The sequence below is a fragment of the Sebastes fasciatus genome, chromosome 10, assembly GCF_043250625.1.
Source record: "Sebastes fasciatus isolate fSebFas1 chromosome 10, fSebFas1.pri, whole genome shotgun sequence".
NCBI lineage: Eukaryota > Metazoa > Chordata > Actinopteri > Perciformes > Sebastidae > Sebastes > Sebastes fasciatus.
This window is the reverse complement of record NC_133804.1, coordinates 16218320-16225236: the sequence shown is the minus strand read 5'-3', so window position 1 is coordinate 16225236 and position 6917 is coordinate 16218320.

The window sequence follows — 6917 nt, the reverse complement described above, 5'->3', positions numbered from 1 at the left end:
TGTGTGAGATAGGGATCTTTTGTGGGGTGTGTTATAAATTGTCGCCGTAATGCGAGTGCACAGGGAGCTGGGCTGAGGGGGGGAGGAGGAGGAGGAGGAGGGACGGAGAGGAGGGGTGGGTGGATCAAGCAGTGTCACTGGAATCCACAGTGTTGTGAGAGCCCCATACCTTTCAGCTTCATTAAACCAATTTCACGCCGAGGTGAGCTAAGAGAGGAAGCTCTGAATCTCAGCGGCGGCAACAATGGTGCATTGAAGGGATGAGGCGAAAGTAAATTAGGTACCACTTCACAGACGGCAAATTAAAATCTGAAAGTTGGATAGGAAAAGTTGAGGGTAGATGATTATGTCTTTATTGTGCCCTCCCTCCTCAATCTAGAAAACCCTCCCTTCCTTTTAGCAACCACCTTTGCCCCCCCACCCCACATCCCCACAACCCAATCCTCTAAGAAAAAATAATGATCTATTTCTTGTCTGGTAATTGGTTTCTAAGATGCTCCCACTCAAAGACCTGATCTCAAATACCAAGCTGCTTATACGGCCCTCCTTTCAGCCACTTAATTTGCTTGAGCTTATCAGTAAGATTTCATATCCAGGAAAATCATATAAATTAAACATTAATGTCGGGCTTATTTCTGTGCAATCATTGACCTCCCACGACCATTGAGCCGCTTTATCGGGTTTGGGGACTCGGTGTTTGTCACTCAAACTGATGTGAAGGTTTCAACAAACCCTCTTAGATGCACACTGTATAGCCTTGCACTTGAGAAGTACTCAGTGAAATATCTTTGGATATACGTTGTTATAGAAGCCTTTAAAAGCAAAGTGTTTAGTCTTGGATGTTATCCGTTAAAACAGAACTTTTATTGTGTAGAATACATGATGTAGCAGTACAGTAATGAGTGACTCGACAGCTGTGCTGTGATCATAAACTGATCGTATTACATACAGATGTTGAAAAGGACATTTAAAAAAAGAGATAAGGTGGCAGTTAAATTTGTCTTTTAATTATTTGAAGTGGTGGAAGAAGTACTACGATCCGTCACTCACTTTTACTCAAGGAAATATCACAACGTAAAAAATACTTTGTTACAAGTAAAAGTCCTGAATTCAAAATTGTAATCAAGTAAAATCAAACAAATGTTATCCTATCACCAAAATATACTTCAAAGTATCAAAGGTAAAAGTACTCATAGTGGAAAATGGCTACTCTTATTATGTTACATTATTAAATTGATGCTGTGTTATATTATTGTATGAGTATTTGGGCTGCCCCCTCTTAGTCGTTTGCTCTTAGTCGACTAAGTTTTCTTTAGTCGTTTTATATGCTTCTTCATGCTTAATGACTTTTTTCCAAGAAACTTATGAGCACATCTCTGATAAACACAAGATTTAAAGCGATGCTTTTGTGTGATTCTTTGTGGAAAAGGTTTTTCACAGATCTGACGATTAAATCAACTAATCGATTAGTCTACAAAATCGTAGGAGTGTTAGTCGACTAAGAATTTCTTTGGTCAAGGACAGCCCTAATAATTATTAGTGTTTTAATGTTGTAGCTGATCAAGGTACAGCTAAACCTACCATATGTTGTCGGGTATTTTAATATAATAATAATAATAATAACTTTATTTGTATATCTAAAAACGTTCACAAAGTGCTTCACAACATACATGAGAATAAAATAAAAAAGATAAGTAACATACAAAATATAGTTACAATGATAAAAACAATGATAACTAAAACAATAGTGTTCAGAAAAGTGAAAACAGAACAAAAGGAAACACAAAGTTACAAATCAGGCATCGAAAAAGGCCTTCCTATAAAAAATATGTTTTAAGCAGTGAATGAAATATATAACATTGCATCATACATTTTATTTTATTGGATGATTGTATATTTTGTATGTAAATTGTAATCTGTAAGAGTAACTTGTAACGACATCTGTTAAATGAGTAAAAACTACAATTATTCCCCCTGAAATGTAGTGGGCATGTAGAAATATAAGTAGCATAAAAACTCCGTACTTGAGTAAATGATATTAGTTACTTTCCACCACCTTATATTATTATCATTATTATGTTTTAAATCTGATCTCTGTCTCCAGGAAGTGACTACTGGACCTGCTTCATTCAGTATGTAAGTAAGTAATCTAGTATGTTTTCCACATAGTGGTGAGGGATAAAGAAACAGGAATGAAAAATGACATCAGTAAACAGTTACTGCTTTGAAATGGCCCACTGGGAGGAGTGATCCTTATACAGCTCTGTATGTCTCCATGTATATACATTCACATATGTGCATGCATGTATGTTTTTGTTAATGTAAATGCCCATATGCTTATGTTCGCTATAGGCGTGTGCGAGGGTTGTGGTGGGCGCTAAACTGGGCTCCCTCTAACTGGCTGGTGGTGGGGTCACTCTGGGAGCCACGGGGCCCCCACACAATGCCCTGGCAGCAGTGTGGCTTTTACTAGACCTCGCGCCGCTGGCTTTACGAGAGCCAGACAGACGGATCCCCTTCACGCCATAAAGCCGTCAACAAGGGAACAAAGAGGGCAGGTGCTGAGGGCTGCCATTGAGAGCTCACCTGCACCCAGCGGGGGAACAGACTGTGTCCAGCCAAGCCAAGAGGCCCTCCACATTCACATCCCCACTCACTAGGCACTAACGGGCCAGTGTGGGTCCGCTGCCACACACAAACCATTTCTGTATGCTTCCATACAGAAGCAGTTGGTAGTGTAGATGATGCAGATGATGACACACATGTGCTGTATATGCCGTGGTAAATGATTTTGTTGAATGAATGTTGGCTGCTGTAAGACCCAGAACAGGCTACAACAGGTCGCTGCTAAACTCTATAATTATCAGCGTTTGACAGGTAGCGAGAGTGAAGGCGTTGGGAGCCGGCCAATTAGGACCGCTTTCCAGAATTTTTAAGAGGTAATTTAAGAGGAGGACGTGAGATATCAGGTGTTTAGGGGTATTAGTGGGGGTTTACATGATAAGAAAATTTAAATATAATTGTAAAGGATAAGGGAAGGAATATGGTGCCGTAGGAATGAGTCCTAAAACCTGTTAATGAGTTAGCATTTTAGCACTTCCCTCATGTCAAAGTCAGTGTTTTTTTTTTTTTTATTAACACAAGCTTAAAGGACCAGTGTGTAACAATTAGGGGGATCTATTGGCAGAGATGGAATATGATATTAATAAGCATGTTTTCTTTAGTTTATAATTACCTGATAATAAGAATTGTCGTGTTTTTGTTCCCTTAGAAAGAGCCCTTCATATCTACATAGGGAGCAGGTCCTCTTCTCGGAGTCCACCATGTTGCTCCGCCATGTTTCTACAGTAGCCCAGAACGGACAAACCAACCTGTGTTAACTTTTCCTGCTTGGGCCGGAGTTGATATCGTTACTGCTGCTGTTGCCGTCGCCGCCGCTCTCTTTTTCTCTTGCTTCACCACTCACTTCCCACGTACACACTGGCTCTAGAGAGGACCACTCGCGTTTTTGCATCGGCCGCCGTAGCAATCCTACAGGCATGGCACACGGGAGAAGTTGTAATCTGCAACCTCACCGCTAGATACCGCCAGATCCTACACACTGTTCCTTTAAGAGGTTTTAACGTTTTGTTCTACGACATGAAATATGTCAGTAAATATCCCACTTGTGGATTTTGAAGCTTTTAAATGAGGTTGCTAACAAGCGGCTAAATGAGACTACTAAAGGTCATCACGCCGGACACTAGTCCGCCTTTAGCTTAGTGGTGGTGATGTGAAGCAAGCTGTTCTCATACACCGTACAGCACTTCCAGTGTTATTTCAACCCAAACATTTTCTTAAACCCAACTAAGTAGTTTTATTTTGAAAAGACTGGGGCGGAAATTGCCGTGTGCGACACGTGTTGCTGGACATTTGTAGGAAAACACACGAAAAATGAGGAATTATTTTTTGCAAGAAATCATACGAACCGTTGTATGAGGATACGTTGCGTGAAGTCATGCGACCATCGTTTATAGAGTGAATGAGTCCTAAAACCCGGAAATTAGTTAACATTTTAACACTTCCGGTTACCTCGTCTGAAAGTCAATGTTTTTTTTTAATAGGTTTTTAGTTATAGCTAAATATCTATTCGCCTTTACAGCCTCGTTGTTTATACTCGCAGTCATGTGACTGTGGTTGTACTTCTGGCGACTGCATTTACACTCCAAAAATTATAAAAGTGATGTTAATTTGTGGAGATTATCTTGCTGAACAAAACATGTAAATATCATAAACGTGTGTTTGCCACAGAGCTTTTTTTCTGCAATAATCCAAAACCCAACGGAAAAATCCCATTGGTTTTTTGTCGAGGGCACCAGGGCGATGCAGACTTCCGGGTTGGCCTACAAAAATATGTCATCCTGCAGCTCTCTATTGGAGCAACATGTAGCGATTCAAGCAAACAGAGACCCCAGAGGAGAGGGGAGGCAGATGGTAAAGCTTAGCAACAAACCACAGCCACAGGTAGGCATGGCGTCAGGCAGGCAGGCAGGCTGTCAGCGGGGGCAGACTGTGTATGAGCTGCCGCCCCGGCTGAAGTGACAGATGTGTGGTGAATCTTTAACTCTGCTAGTTCCCCACTGTCACCGCATCTGTCCCCGCTCTCCACGAGGTTGGCTCAGCCCCCTCCTGTGTGAAAGAGGCGACTTAAAAAGAGAGAGCTATCATCGGACTTATTGATTAGTCCAGGCTGTCCTGGCTGACTTCGTTTAATGACCTCTCCGGGAGTCATTATTGGAAAGTCATTGTCTTTGTGATTAGTTATCACTTTCCCTCACCATATGGGAATCCTCCTTTTGCAACCTCAAGGGTGAAATTGTACTTCAGTGGGACAAAAGCGCACTTGTTGGCTGACTGGAAATAAATCTGAAGATATTTGATTTTTGTTTACATATCTAATCCGCTTTTTCAAAAAATGAGGTCATGCTGGGGGACATGTCCAACAACAATAACATAAATAAGAGGCCAGCGTATGCTCTCAACTGAAACAGCAACCTCTCTCATTGTCTCCATTTAAATCCCACTATAGAAAAACATATCACTGACAGTATGAATGATACATCCCACTTTATTCTCATTTATACATTTGGCCTAATCTCCTCAGACGGCCCAAATGGCAGGGACACTGTCCCTCTCTCTTTCCCCACTCAGCCATGGCACTGGCAAGAGATGGTTTATTTTAATTGAAAATTAGCAAAACAAAACAAGGGCAAGAGGATCCCTGAATGGGGCCCCTTTCTCCGGGAGCTCCTGTGCCGTTGAATAATGCATATGGGAGAAAGTAAACAGCAGCCGCGGGCCTTGCTGGGGGAACAATGGGCCGCACACAGCCCAACCAGGGCGCCTGATTTTATTACTGGCCTGTCAATCCCCCCAGCCTGGGAACTGTGGGACCTAGGCCAGGCAGCAGCTGCTGACCGCTCCACACTGACCCAACACACCCAACAACCTGCAGGATAAAACTCTCACACCGCTGCATACCTCCACTGGCTGCACTGTCCACTCCTAATCTGTCCATTCAAACACTCGACATGGGTGCAGATGGAAATGGAAGAGGGCTGAATTGAATCCATTTCCTGTTTGATTGGATAATCCATTCAGGCTTCTGAAGTTTATTTTGCAGGATGAAATGTAAATAGTAGATTAAAATTTTTTTTTTAAATTTAAATTGCAATTCAGTGAGCAACTTATTTCACACTAACTTTTCCGTAAAGACATTATTTTCTTTAATTTGTCGGGTTTCAGATCAACATCTCTGAGGCAGTGGTCTGGGGTCGCAGTGGCCACTTGTAAACTTTTCCCCCTCCACTAGAACATTCTTTGTGCGTTCGTACTCTCTCTCTCTCCGGGCATTGAGATTCTGGTCTTGCTTCTGGCTTCAGCCAAGTCCCAGTTGCCATGCCGACTGGCAACTGGTCTCCCAGGATGAGTAATGATGTGATGTGGCTGTGCTCTAAAGTCCCAACAAAGACCTTATTACCGCTGCAGCACCTCATAACACGCCATTGTTGTCAAGTGCTCCTGATATTAACCTGCCTGCACCGGGGCTTCCTCCCTTCACAGAGGAGATGTGTGTGTGAGTGTGTGTGCAATCGTGTAAGTATTTTGAGGGCTACTGCTGATGAAAGTTGGTCAAAAAGAGCCACCCTCAGAAGTTTGCTCAGAATTTTAGTTGATAATTTTTACACTATAATGAGTCATCACTTTAAATTTGCCAGTTGATTTATTGGATTATTTGAGCTTGACCAGCTTCAGTAGTCACAATCATAGTTGCTTACTCATTTCATCATGAAGACTCTCCTTTTGCTTTTACAGACGTAGGCAAAGTTGTTGGTAACGTTCCGCTAAAGAGAGAAAAACCCACAATGGTCACTGAAATAACTTGAAACTGACAAAAGTAATAATAAATAAAAATTTACTGAAAATGAACTAATGAAAATCAGACATTGTTTTTGAATTGTGGTTCAACAGAATCATTTTAAAAAACAAACTAATGAAACTGGCCAGGACAAAAATGATGGTACCCCTAGAAAAGATGTAAAATAATGTGACCATAGGGACATATTAAACTAAGGTGTGTCCTGTAATTAGCATCACAGGTATCTTCAAACTTGTAATCAGTCAGTCTGCCTATTTAAAGGGTGAAAAGTAGTCACTGTGCTGTTTGGCATCATGGTGTGTACCACACTGAACATGGACCACAGAAAGCTAAGGAGAGAGTTGTCTCAGGAGATCAGAAAGAACATTATAGACCTTCATGTTAAAGGTAAAGGCTATAAGACCATCTCCAAGCAGCTTGATGTTCCTGTGACTACAGCTGCTCATATTATTCAGAAGTTTAAGGTCCACGGGACTGTAGCCAACCTCCCTGGACGTGG